Below are 14,875 nucleotides of genomic sequence, written 5' to 3' on the forward strand. Positions count from 1 at the left end.
TCTCAAATCAATATTCTTATCCATTTTAAGAAGCTATAAAAAATAGATTAAGCCTGTAAGGAAAGAAGGAAGAAAATAATAAACAGAAGGTATCAATGTGATAGAAAATAGAAAAATAAATTTAAAATAAATCAGTGAAGCCAAAGACTGGTCACTTTACAATGTCAATAAAACCAACAAACTTTAGCCAGCTCAATCAAGCGGGGTGGGGGTGGGAACTCACTGAACACTACTACTACTACAGCTACTACTATTACTACTACTACTACTAGAGAAGCAGAGATTATTGCTGACCCTACAGTTATTAACAGAAGAAAAAAGTATGGGCAGTTATTTCCTCTTAAGCTACAAAATAAGAAGGTCCAGTCAAGAACCAATTTCCATCAATTAACTATACAAACAGAATTTATTTAAAGTGTTCTGTTGATTATACAAACTGAACTTACAGTTTAAAATTGTGGGTATAGCAATCACCCAAAGTAATGTATAGATTTACTTATGGTTTCAATCATGTGTCGGCCTGACTGTCTGTGTGTAGATGTGAGCCTGTGGATGCAGAGTCCTGTCGTGGTCTGAGGAGGAGGTTGGATCCCAGGGATCAGAGTTATAGGTCATCAATAGCTACTGATGTTGGACCTGAGAGGCGAGCTCGGGTCTTCTATGAAGGCAGCTGCTGTGCCATCTCTTAGTTCCAAATACATAGTTTAAATTTAAAAGAAAAAGAAATTCAACCCCAGAGAGTTTCATTGGTGAATTTTTCCATACTTTAATAAAAAATAAAAAGTATCAATTTTACAAAAACAATACATTCCCCAAACTAGCAGAGAGATCGCTAAAAGTAATTCAGTAAATTAACCAACCAAAAAGGAAAACTATATCTCAATAGGTACATAATAGTCAGAAACTTGAATGCTTTTATAAATAAATTTAAGTAAAGGAAAAATGACTCCCACCAGTGGAATGTTAAAATGTTTCTGAAGTCTAAAAAAGACGTGAGAAACCAGAGAAGCATTAGCATTGGTGACTCAAGGTAATTCAGTGAATGACATTAAAATGTTTACTCTCTCAGGTTATATGTAATTAAGTGGAATTTACTTAGGATCATAATAAGTAGGTTGTGTTGTTTGGTTTGGTTTGTGGGATTTCTTGCTAAAGAGAGGCAAAAATAAGGGTTACATACTCCTTTATGTTTAAGTACATATCGAAAAAGAGCTAAGAAAGTTCTTAATGGAAGAATGCCAACAAGAGAGGATACAGAGAACATAGGATATGACAGACCTGGAATTTAGATGCTCTAGGGGAAAGACACCAAATTTCAAAAACAAGGACACAAAAGTACAGATCTACATCTAGAAATAAAAACAGAGCCCTGCTTTTAGAGCACATTCAAGTTCAAAGAGCATGTACGAATCGAGAGTTGGAGTAAATCTAGCTATGGGGGACATGTCTATTTTACCTATGGAGAAGACCCTGAGATTGACAAAGGCAGAAACTACTCATATAAAAAATTAAATGTTATATTAACAAACTAAGAGACAAAAGATTAATTATTGAAGAGTTGTCTGCAATACAAGCATATCAATATACTTGATATACTATATAACAGATTTCCACAGAAGAAAACTTATTAAGGAGAAAAAAAATGGACAAAGCTTATGAAAGTCAAATTTTAGGATAATTTCAAATTCCCTAAAATGGGAAGATGTTCAATATCACTAGCCATCAGGAAATGCTAATTGAAGTTCAAAGCACATACCACTATATAACTATCAGACTAGAAGAGTGTCCACTTCTGCTAAGAACGTTTCAAGGCAAGGGTACTTGACTGTACTGCTGGTGAGATGGGAACCTTTAGATCGTTTTCAAAGCAATGTCATAACTTTCATAGGAACCAATGTCACATGCAGATTTTGAGTCTCTGTGATGGTAAATCTTAACTGTTAATTTGATGAATCCTACAGCCATTTGGGGACTAGCCTCTGGGTGTGACTATGGTGGATGGTTGAGAACTATTTTAGGTTCCTTGAGGTAGGAAGTCTCACCTACTGTGAGTGGCACCATTCCCTAGGCTGGGAGGCTGCTCTGTATAAAAAAGAGAAAGTTAGTTAATCACAGCACTCATCTCCCTTTCCTTTCTAACCATGGATAGGATGTGACCCCCCCCCACTTCTTGGCAATGATGATTTTTAGTCTGCATCCCTAAAGCCCAAAAGACCTCTTTCTCCCTTAACTTGCTTTCACAGAGGCATTTTATCATAGCAATACAAAAAGAAGGTAATACACTTCACTGGAATCTAACCAACTGGCTATGAGGGTACACATTTAAAGACATTTCAGCCTGAGCCTTCATAGCAAGAACTATATACAAAGTATCTAATTAATTAGTAAATGAATATCAGAGGAAACTGTAGACTAACAAAACATGTGAAAACCATACCATGTTGGTTTTAATGGTTAGCTCTGTAGCAGCTGCTTTAAAACATTTCTCTTGGGCAGTGTTGAATGAAAAATTATGAAAGAGTTAGAAAAATAATCTCATTGTTGTAAGTAATGACCCAAACCACCTTGCATGTCTATCTACAGACATGATGCAAACTAGAGAGAGACATATAATGTCCTCAAGGCCCGGTTTATGGACAACAGGAATACTACTGTTGGTGAGAGAGAGAAGAGATGCCAAGGAAAAGAATACAGCTCAAAAAAAGTGCTTTAAAATCTCCATACTCAAACATACATTTTCATATGTATTTATGTGCATCCGTGTGTGTATGTACAGGGGTGCTTGAAGAAGCCAGAAGAGGATGCTGGCTCCCATGGACCTAGAGATACAAGCAGTCATGAGCCATATGACATGGACACTGTGGCTATCTGCAAGAGTAGCCAACATCCTAGCCCAAGAGACATCTCTCCTAAGAGATGTTATCACCCTAAGAACACACATTTAGTGAGGAGACACATGTGTGAGTATTAATACTCCCCATGAAGATGAGCTTCTACAAAACCAAGCTCACTTTCAATAGATCTGAGTTGTGATCATTTTAAGTGCCAGACAGTCCTACAGAAATGAATCCCCATTTGAAGGCGAGGGAAACTACCAGTGTGTGTGGGGGGGGGGGGGGGTGGTGGTATATCAGGCCATTAAAGTTGTAGCGTTCATACAGTACATACAAACCAGGAGCAAAAGAAGTCCCCCAAGTCTGATAAAAGTACTTTTAAAGGCTGAAACATTAATCTTCAAATCTCTGTGATTTGCTTTAGGCTTCCAATTCATAGGCCAATCAAGACCATCTGAAAAAAGAGGGCAGTCTGCTTCCGAATATGCTAACTTGGCCTTTCCTGTGGAGTTAGTCACTCAGCTGTTTTCCCGATCATCTGTCCATTAAGATGGTGTTTGTATTCTGGGGACATTCACAAAGTCAACACCTAGCAGTAGCCCTAATAAGGACCTCTGTCCAGTCCTCCAGAGGACAGATACCCTAACTGCACACTCCCTTCCAGATAACCTCTGGTTGATCTCCTGATTTCCTTCATGGAAGAGTTTTCTTAGGATGCATTAAGGAATTCATGCTGAACTTCTCCCACCACACGGTAGGTGGGACCACCTCTTTTGGGCAAGGTAGTCTTCCAAAGGTCTGGCTTATTGAGGCCAAAGAAATGTAGAGACAGTGTTGGAATGAAACAACAACAACAACAACTTTGCATTTTAACCACTGTTTTCCTGGTGTTGGGAATCTCAGTTCCCATCTGGCTTTGCCATCTTCTGCTTCAGCTCACTCCTCTCCTCTCCTAAAAACTACATCAGCAAAATGGATAGCGTATGTCCCTTCCAACTCATAGGACAATCAAGACCAAACTAATGTCAACTCTAAACCACCAGGCACTGACCCATACTCCTCAACACTCTTAATTTTCAGGCTACCTATAACTACAAGACTGCCAGTCACTCCCTCAGCTTAGAGATTTACGTGGTGTAACTACCCCAAACTCAGCAGAACACTCAGTATTAAAACACAGGAGGCTATCGAGGCTCCGCAAAGGTTCATCAGAAGCTCCTTTATCTCAAGGTACGGCGCCTCAAAGTGAAAAGCTTGATGGTTATGTGAGCAGAACAGAGAACGTACATCTTCCACAGAATGTAACCTTTGAACTATCCTTTCACCTAAATCTTTCTGTCCAACTCCTCCTTCCAACAATACGTGATGCATCACAATGCACTGGGGTTCCCCTCAGGTTTATGATACCAGATCTTCCCTGCTGTTGTTCTTATCCTTATTTCTACATCTACAACTTATTTGTCAGGGATCAAAGTCCCGTTCCTTAAACAATGTATATATATAATGCCTTAACCAGTAAACTAGAGTTTCATCAAAGAGATAGGTTTGGAGAAAGAATGGTTTTGAAATTTTATTAGTCAACATTATTTCTGTAACTGAAATAAACCTTCCCTAAACTCAATAGCACAGTACATATCCTCCTGGCCAAGCACATCTTAGGAAATTCTAATTTTGGAAAAGAAAAATTTCTGGTGAGATTGCAAAGCAAACACATTTGCCAAAACACAATAAAGCCATCAGTTCCCAAAGATAAGAGAGAAAGCACCACAGCTGCCAAATATATTTTTGGGTTGCATTCATCATGTGCATATTTACTTTTTCTATGAAAAAAATAAAAATCATGAACTTGGGTTGATGAGTTGGCTCGCTGGGAAAAGGCACTGCTACCAAACCCGAGGACCTGGGTTTGATTCTCAGGACTCACATGGAAGAGGAAGAAAGTTGATGCCTCCATGTTGCCCTCTGACCTCCACGTGCACAAAGGTGCCTACAGCATGTGCCTCCCAACACACACATACACCCAAAATGTACACATTAGTGAATGTCATTTTTAGTTTTAAAAAAAAAGCAAATAAATAAAGTCCTCATATAAATGAGTTTCAGCATGTACCCACTGAAACCCCGAGATCCTTGATTTCCCAGCAAGCAACAGTCTTCTCCCTGTGTACTGCGTGCAAGCTACTTCTAGCACCTCACAGATTTTCTTCTGTAGCTCTCTATACCAACTCCACTTCCTCAGCCCGACTGTCAGCTCAGAAATGCTAATATCAAACTCATTATGCTGTGTGCACATGTACAAGGGAGCTTAGAGATAAAAGTGGAGGCCAACTGAGGATGTGCAAAGCTGTGTATAAAATGATGCTCAGTTGTGTTTCCGATCCCTCCAGCCTTAATATCCTTAGCTACCCGCAGAATGGGCATCAGGCAGAATCTATCGCTCTTTTATTATCACTGCCGTGCATCAGCCTACAGAAGCCTCCTCTAAAGAACTGTGGCTTAGGCCTCATGATTTGTTTTAGCATGTGTATCAACAAACCACTGGCTTCTCTGTTTGAGAAAACACTGTAGCAGAGGCAGTAAACCAAAATGATCTATAGTCAAATAAAATGACACAGTCCATAAAGACTATTTATTTGTTATAACCATTGCTTATGGGAGACGGAAGTAACCAGAGCAAAGTTGAGGGGCCTCCTCAGGTTCAAATCTCCACTCTACAGCTTAATGGCTATTGACTATGAATACAATATTTAACTCTAATTTGCTAATAACTCCATTAAATAAAATTACAGTATTTGAAACTTAATTCCAGCTCCTTGGGAGGCTGAGGCAGGAGGACTGTTTGAGGCCAGCGGCTATGGGTTATACGTAGCTGGCTAAGCAGACCTGGGGACAAGCCCGCAATTCAGCAATGATATAGTAATGCCCAGGAGCAGGGAACCACCAGGTTTTGTAATGAGGGGACAAGGTTGGAAGTAGAATAGTTCATGACATCAAAATATAGCAAGACAGAAATCACTGTACAACATCTACAGCAAAATAGAAGTAATGTGACATAAATAGATCCAACCTACTATATGTCATTTGAAATAGGATACACATATTATCTGGCATAAACCCAGATGAAATTATCAATGTATGTTCACTAAAGGAAGAAATGTTCTTCTTAGAATCCAAACTCTTTTTAAAAATTCAAGTATGTGAAAGTCCATTAATTAATATTTTAATAATTTATTCCTGTGTCCAACAGAAAAATTACAAAACATATAATATATACATTCAGCTAAGAACAATAATTAAAATGCAGAAATCTTTCATATTCTGTAACAATCTTTCTCACATTCATCTGCTGCTTTCATTATTCCCATTCACCAATACCTCACTCTCAGCATTTAACGGCTGCTGTCCCCACTGCCTATCAAAACAAGCCCCGATGCTCACAGCAAGAGGTGACATCTTTACTTTTCCTGCTTTCCATTCAGTTTGTTAAAACAAAGTTTCAAAGTAATTTTTGAAACTACTGCCCAAAGTGACAAAGTTGGCAGGAGCAGGGCTGTTATTTGGCAAAAGAGCACCATCCCTAAAAAGCCCCAAAGACACATCCATTAAATGTTAGTCAAAGTCAGTGCGTTAAAGGTAACCTTACAGATCACCGCATAACCGGTCATGGGCTGACTACTTGCACGTCAACCTTCACTAGTATCTGTTTGCCAAGAGAATACATCACATAAGCTGCTATATACAAAGCCTCGTGGCTAACCTGTGCAGTAGAGAGGTAGAACCAAGAAAAGCAGATCAAACAATCTATCTATCTATCTACCTATCTATTTATTTATTTATTTATTTTGATTTTTCGGGACAGGGTTTCTCTGTATAGCCCTGGCTATCCTGGAACTCACTTTGTAGACCAGGCTGGCCTCAAACTCAGAAATCCACCTGCTTCTGCCTACGGAGTGCTGGAATTAAAGATCTCATTAATTTAGTTAAACCAGGAACTCAACATCGTTCCCCCAAGAGGCAGGAGCGGAATCGGAAGACATGGAGGAGACTGGCTTAATGGCTTGGTTCTCAGGGCCCAATCAGGGCCCAATCAGTCTACTTTCTTATAGAATCCAGGACCACCAGCCCAGGGATAACACCACCTCCAATGCAATGGGCCCTGCCCATCAGTCACTAATTAAAAAATTACCTTGCAGCTGGATTTAATGGAGGCATTTTCTCAGTTGAGTTTCCCTCCTTCCCACCGTGCCAAGTGGACACAAAGCTAGCCAGCGTGGTTAGCATTCACCTGTAAGAAAGGCAGCTGCACACTGGAGCACAAGCATTTCTTGAACACTAAAAAAAATGTGTAAAATTTCCCACTTGATGTCTTTTGCGTATTTTGATCCTCAAGGGCACTCTGTTGAGATCATTTGTTCTTGCGTTTTGTTTACGAGTAAATAAGCTGGGAGGAAAGACTTAACATTACTGATTCAAAGGCTAAGAACTAGACCGCCTGATGTTTTACATTCTATCCTGTTTGACCCTGGCACATTACAGGACTTCTTTTTACAATAAGATTTTTTTTTCTGTTAAGTTCAGGCAAGCACAGTGACTAGGGAGCTACTGATAGAGAGGAACGCATGCGGCTTGAGAGGATCAGATAGGCTAGAAGGGAGAAGACTATGACAGGGATGTTTGCCTGCTGGACCCTGGTATGGATGACGGACATATGTAGGGTCGATCCTCAAGTCAGTTCTCTTACTTAATGAGTATTTCAACATGTCCATGGTGGTCATCATTTGAGGCTCTTTGTGACATTGCAAGTAAAATACCCATGAAGAATCTGTGCCTTCTTTCCTCTCTAGGAGAGAAAGACTTGTTATTGGGAGAAAACGGGGCACACAAGCCACCAGAAGCCCCGTATGCAGGGCTAGAGAACAGAGGCTTGAATCCAGTTGAGTTCTGTAACAGCAGATGGTGAATAAAGCAGAATCCTACAGGGCAGAGCATGATAGTGACGCTCACAGCTATAGCTTTCGCACAGACAGGAATGAGCCTAAAGGAGTTAGACTGGCGAGGTCATTTGAGAAGGAATTCTTTGCCCTTGTCAGATGACAATGTTCAGGCAGAGAATAACTCAACTTTGTTGTTATTTCCTTAACTAGATAAACTGCAGCTGGGCAGAAATGTCAATGGATGGTCTCCACGCTCTCAAATTTGTATATGTAATGAAGCATACATGGTGGGAAAATGTGACTATAAATAAAACATGCTCGATATGTTTTTTCAGATGAGCACTCCACTGCTACCTGTTTCTCTCCACTGTGCACTCTGAGCCATTCATGGGACCCAGTGTAGTCCCTAGAATAGACAGGGGTTCTGTTCTCCATTCTACAGTGAATCACAAATTTAGTTAGATTTTTCACTAAATGGGTTATTTGATCAACTAACAAAAACTCCAGAAAACTGCCTTTAAAATTCTCAAGTTTTCCTTTTTTTATTTTATGGTCACAATTTGTGTATATGTGAGTGTGTGTAGTATGTGTGTATAGCCATGTGTCAATGCACACTTGTACTTGCATGCACATAGATTCATGTGTGTGAAAGCCAGAAATTGACACTGGGTAATTTCCTCTGTCCCTAACTGAACCAAGAGCTCACCGATTGACTAGCTGGCCAGTAAGTTCTGAAGATCCACCAGCATTCTCCTGCATAACTCTGGAGCAATGGATAAGTCAGTGCTGGAGATCTGAACCCAGGCCCTCATGCTTGCACAACGGGCACCTTTACAAACTGAGCCATCTATTCATCTGCAAGGAATTTGTTTGCAAATAATCACTGCTGATTATCACCTGGTTTTCTCTAAATGCTCACTCAAATGTATTTTACTTATTTTTATTTTGAAGAGGTCAGCTAGATCACCCTTGTCACATACATGCTAACAGTCAGTTGCTTTTATACATACATGCTAACAGTCAGTTGCTCTTATACCTCATCCATGGCAACTTTTTTTAAGGGTCACACAGCAAATCTCAGGTTGGAGAGTAGAGAATGGAATCCATGACCTGCGAAGGTCAGCCTTTGGAAACGCCCTCCTCCTCACCTGTCACTCCCATGTTCACTGTGGGAAGCTGCAAAATTCCTCTCTGGTTTGATAGCGGGAGTGGGTGAGTGGTCTGTCATGTTGGTCACAGTTATCCAGAGTGACTTTGATCCACACTTCCTCATGTAACCCTCACCACAGTTCAAAAAACTCACCAAGGTCATCTCAAATCAGGGAAACAAGAAAAGCACTCAAACTGTGTCTGCTAAAAAAAAAAAAAAAAAAAAAAAAAAGTGCTCCATGCTCTCCTTCCAGGGCACTCACTCGTAGACGGGACCTGACAAAAATGAGTGCTCTCCTCTTTATTCCAGGGCCTTACACTGATCCATCCTGCTTGTCTTCAGGCAGAAGCACACATAGTATAATTTTACAGTCATTTACCCTGGTACATATTCTTATGAATTACTTTGTATTCTCTTCTGAATTAGCGCATTAATATCATATTAACAATGGCGTTTTACTCAATGCAGAATCGGTCTATTCTGTGTGCTTCCCCTGTTTTACATATGCATGGTCACATTTTACTGTGATTTCTGGTTATAATGTCTATGGTAGGGAGGACAAGATACCAATGCCTACAGAGAATATGTTTAGAAATAAATAACATGCTTAAATATAAATTATAAATATATTTATGCATAAGTAGCAAACTGATATACATATGTATACATTCACATCATCACAAAATATTGTCAGAGGCTATCAATTCTGAAAATCATAGTAAGTGTTGTACCTTTGATACAGTCTCTGTCAAAACCACTGGGTGGTCATCATGGCTTTCAGTAGGGAACCAAAAGTGTCTTTGAACACTCTACATGTTTGTTTTCACATGTCCCATGTATCAGGACCACCCCAAAGGCTCTCTGCTCTCCTCTACATATCGCAGCAGCAATATTGTTTGAACAAGTTTGGCAAGTATAAAAAGAATATGCAACAATGCGTACTACAAGACTCGTAATGAAGTAGAGAGTGACTGACAATTGCATTACTATCTGAGCGACCATGCCTCCTCCCCTTGCCCCACCCCAGGCAAAACAAAAACAAAACAAAACAAAACAAAAACCCCACTGAGGAAGAAAAGGGGGGAAAGATTAAGAGCATTTTTTTGAAAGGGAATCATCTGGACAGGGCATGGCTATCGCACTGACCAACTCATTGCAGCTATGTTTACCTGCTTAAGACCTGCGCAAGAACAAGCCAACCAGATCAGTCAACATTCCAACGGGCAGGACTAGCAAGAACATCACACAGACAGACAGACAGACAGACAGACAGACAGACACACACACACACACACACACACACACACACGCACACGAATATGATGACGTGATGGGTATATTGGGGAGTGTCCATAAGGAGAAAGGAGAACTGGTAGAGACAGAAATAATCAAGAGGCATTGGATACATGTATGAAATAGGGAAAAACTAAAAGCTCTTCTAAACAACAGCAAACTAAATAAACTCTGTTTATCTGTAAATCTGTAACTAATTTTTTTTTAAAAAAAAAGGCTTTAAGTTGAACAAAAGGAAGTGGGAAACAGAGCACAACTCTTTCGTTGGATATCTATAATCTGCTGCCAGACCAAAGCAAAATTTGATAGGGTAGTATAATTACTCAAGTAGCCACTCTGTGGGGAAAAGAAAACAAAAACAAAACAAAAATTAAAAAAAAAAGAAAGAAAGAAAAGAAAAACCAACCTTTTGTAACCTAAGTACTGAGAAAGCAATCATTTATCCCAGATCACATGTCAGGGGCTGACTTCAGACTGGGTGTGGTTTGAGTGGGCCCCCAAGAAGTAATTCTAGTGGACTGAAGTCCCACAGAGTTAGAACCCAAGCAGGTATGTCAGAGACTCCTGCAGCTGACCTTCCAGGCACAGGGCAAGACCCATCTGTCAGTTCCTATGCTGCTTCTGGGAGTGGAGAGGGCGTGGTAGATGAGGTAAGACTGGTTAGAGGGTGTTGCCGGTGATTTAATATTAATATTTTTACTCTTACATTTTATACACCCTTAAAGCCAAAAGCTGAATAACTCACAAGCTGAAAAATGAAAACGTTTTAGGGTGGTTTTATTTATAAAGAAAATAAGCTGAGTGTGGGGACACATGCCTATCCTGTACCCAGAAAGTGGAGGCAGGAGGATCAGGCATTCAAGGGCAGCTACAGAGTGAGAGAAGTCCTGCCAGGATTACAGTAAAAGGGGAAGGGGCCAAAATATAAGTATTTCCAGTCTGCCACTGTAATTATCTTTAAAATGTAAATGGGACAGAAGCTAAAATCCACATCCGAACATATTAAAAATGAAAGTTACTTCATAAACAAAAAAAGATAATGGTGGTATTAATTTGGAGATCCTTAGCTCTTGTTCCTTAATCACAGTGGATACAATATCAATAATAATAATAATAATAATAATAATAATAATAATAATAATGTTTGTGCCAATGTTGTGCATTGATACAGATACACCGCAGCTACCTTTTTGAACCCAAAACACTTCAGAATCCTGCTCCCAAACATAGGAAAGCACATGGTCCAGCATCTCAATTTTATAGAATTATTCTGCTAATTAATTTATAAAATATGAAATTTCATACTTTTCATTTTGTATCCACTGAGAAAAATGCCTAAGACAATTTTATATCATCAGCTACTATAAGTACCACCTCCGTGGATAACATTTCTCACAACTACACATTAATGAGCACTTCCCATGTGAAACTCCTGAGTACAGGGTCTGGAGAACAAAGTAGCTAAATCACCTTTGCTAAGATAAAAACGCACCTGGGTTTAAAATAAGTAATTTTATGATGTTGGAAACAGACTGCTTCATGGCTTAAGATCTGACGCTGGAACTTTGAAACTGCGTTTTCCCTTCACAAGAAGCCAGACGCCAACTCCGAGCAACATATATATCTATATATAGTCACAACATTATAGACTCTAGGCTGTGTGCAAGCTCTGGGGACTGAACATGTAGCACCCTAGGAAAAAGAGTGCTTGTACCACCTACGTTTCTGGAGCACACACAGGCAGCAGCTGGAGTAAACAACCATCAAGAGCTGCTAAGGTCAAGGTCTCAACTGTTACACCAGGACCACTTCCTCCCAGAGGACATGGTTTCTTGAAAAGTACTTTGGGGGGGGGGGGAAGGAGGGGAAGAGACAACAATTTTCATTCAATAAACAGTTATAAAAAAATTCCCCAATAAAGTTGGGCTGACCAAAGTTTCTTTGAAATATAGCTTACTAAGTAGCAGACAAATAACTGAAGGACTTCTGTAACCAGCAGAAATCCTCAAGAATGTTTTATTTACCCTGACACAGCTATGTTAGTTAAACAGATGCAGTTCGTAAATTAAAATTTCATGTGAAAATATTTTAACATGGCTGGTTTAAATATATTTGATTAATTAAGAGTTAGCATAATGAACCTTTTTTTTTTCTAAATGCAGTAAATGTTTGTTTGTTGTTTTTTTTTCTTCCAATATTTAAATGATCAAATGGCTCTCTCTCTCTCAAACCCAAATTAGCTTCCTGGATTACATCTATCAAAATTGACCAGGCAACAGTGATACAATTGAAATGTCTGTCTTCAAGCATCCTATAAATAACAACAGGCTACAGTTAAAATTTTCAAACCTAAAAATATACTCTTTACATAACCGATTTCCACCTGGTTTTTCCGTTTGTTGTTTGTTTGTTTGTTTAATGGAATGAACATTCAGATAAGAACTGGCCAGTAGACAGGCTTTTCTCTTAGGGAGGAGGGGTCCCCCTGTGTTAATTAAATGCCAGATTTAAAAGCATGCCTAGGATGGTGGTTTATTTTCTCATTGAAGTGACCACTCCTCTTCCCATCAGAAGCTGCGGCTTCCTAAAAGCCACCAAATGTCTTTCAAAGCATTTACTTATCTAAACATCTCTTTCCACCCGCTAAGAAAGAGGCGTGAAGGCTTCGAGGTGGATTTGCAGAATGACGTGTGCATTTGATTGGCAGATGTCTAAGAAGCACCTAGATGCACGTTCACTAGATGTGAATAGAGCCTCTGCCTGTCTCCCCCGTGTTACAGGGAAACAGAATGTCAATGCCAAGTTAAAATATCTTAGTGCTCAGTCGAGAATTCTATTAGACAGTAGAATTATTTAAAACAATCCATACAAAACAGAGATTTAAGCCATCTGTACAGTTAAATTAGAGAGCTGACAATACTAAACACAGAAACTGTTTATCCAGATTATACATTCCGCTGTACTAATACTCTTTAACTCAACATTTCAGCTTTTATCAGCTGAATTAGGGCAATTAGTAGTAAAGTATGCAAAACTAGAGGAGCCGAGGGAGGGGGCTGGGAAGCTACAGGACATCTAACAAAGGAATTGATACTTTTTCCAAGTATTTGCCTCAAATGCACCAAGAAACAAAACTGTTGAGTGCACCCCACCCTTTTCCCCAAAGATAAAAGTTTGCAAAGTTCTGAGAGGCAGTTCTCTACCCAACAAAAGCAGAATTGATTCTCCCCGGCAGAAGAGCATCTAAGAAGAACACCAACTAACGTCGAGGTCAAGTGCTAGCCCTCTTAGCTGAGCGTCTAAGGCTAGAAGTGGCTCCTAGGCCAGCTCCGCGGGCTTCTTGGCCCAGGTGGCCTTACAAAGTTGTCCCTTGTCAACTCCAGCCAGGTCCTTCGTAATTGAAAATAACAGCCACAGGCCAGTCCCTGGCTACTCCCAAGGACCAGGCACAGTAGCAAGTGACAGTTCCACATCATTACGACCAGAGACAATAATAAATGTAGCGCCAGGACTACTATTCATGCCAGCAATCTTATCTCCTCCTTAACCCCTTCCCCTCCACTCTCAAGAGCTCACACATTGCCCGCACGGCTCCGCTCCTGTGTGGCTATTCATTCAGCCCATCCATTCCTAGGGACCAACTACTTCCACGACAACCCCCCCCCGCACCCCCTCCCTGATTCAGCCCAGAGGATTTATTTCTCATCCTTGGCAACTGTCAGGCTAACACTGCAACCAACAATTCCAGTCGGGGGAGCAAAGCATTTGCTTAATTCACGTTACTTGCTAAGTTCTTTTAAAAATGTTTAGGGAGTGGGACAAGTAACCTCCCTCTTTCTTCTCCGCGAATCCGACCGCCGCTCCAGGCTCGGCAATAGCATCGCCCTTCCCCGACCCCCTCCCGCTTCCCAACACTCCCCCCCCCCCTTTAAGAACACAGACCAACCAAAATGATTTAACTTGAGCAGATGACAGAAGGAAAATAAAACATGTTAAGAGAATACGATCTGATTTGGGATGGCAAAAAAAAAAAGGAGGGGGTTGTTTATTTTGATTAAAAAAAAAAAAAAAAAAAAAAAGGAATCGGCACAGACCTGAACAGAAGCTGCAGAGCAGGAGAAATTGTTTTCTTTCCCTCACACAAGAGTCCCCCTCTCTCTCGCCCTTTCTCTCTCACACGCGCGCGCGCACACTCGCGCACACACTCACACACACACACACACACTCACACGGCGTCACCCGCGCACACTCACACGCACACGCACAAGCAGAGCCTCTCAGCTGCTCTCTGCAGTTCTCAGGAAATGAATGGGGGGCAACCCAGGGAACTGTTGTACTTGCAAATGACTTACCCGGATCACATGATGCGCTAAATGTAGGGTGGGCCGGTGGGTGGAGGCTGCCGAGACGCGAGCTCGGGTCTAACGTGGGGAGCCACGCCAGGCCCGCATCGAATTACCCCGGGGCCCAGCCGAGGGGGTTGCAAGAAGCTGCTTCTCCTCCCTTTGCAGCCCGCAGCTCAGGAAATCGGAGAGGAGCGGGGGGTGGGGCGGGGCGGGGTGAGGTTGGGGTGTGTGTGGGGTGGGGAGGGTGGGGGGTTGAAAACAGCAAACCCCCAAACAAAAGAGCTCCAGGTCCTCCTCCCCAGAAACAAAGCCCCGCCG

The 14,875-nt window shown here is 40.9% G+C and overlaps 1 protein-coding gene across 4 annotated transcripts in view; it reads right to left on the reverse strand.

Moving 5' to 3' along the window:
- Positions 1–14,875, reverse strand: part of Klf12 (KLF transcription factor 12) — a 415,415-nt gene extending 400,540 nt beyond the window's left edge. For 2 of the 4 annotated variants that reach the window (XM_021182110.3, XM_085828811.1), the window contains exon 1: positions 14,564–14,875. The gene's annotated coding sequence lies outside the window, so the exon portion shown is untranslated. Of the gene's footprint in view, positions 1–14,305; positions 14,537–14,563 lie in introns of those variants that run through there. The other 2 variants (XM_029469158.2, XM_029469151.2) reach the window with 2 other exon arrangements.

Source organism: Mus caroli, unplaced genomic scaffold (genome assembly GCF_978045245.1).
Source record: "Mus caroli unplaced genomic scaffold, Mus_caroli_1 scaffold_12, whole genome shotgun sequence".
Lineage (NCBI taxonomy): Eukaryota > Metazoa > Chordata > Mammalia > Rodentia > Muridae > Mus > Mus caroli.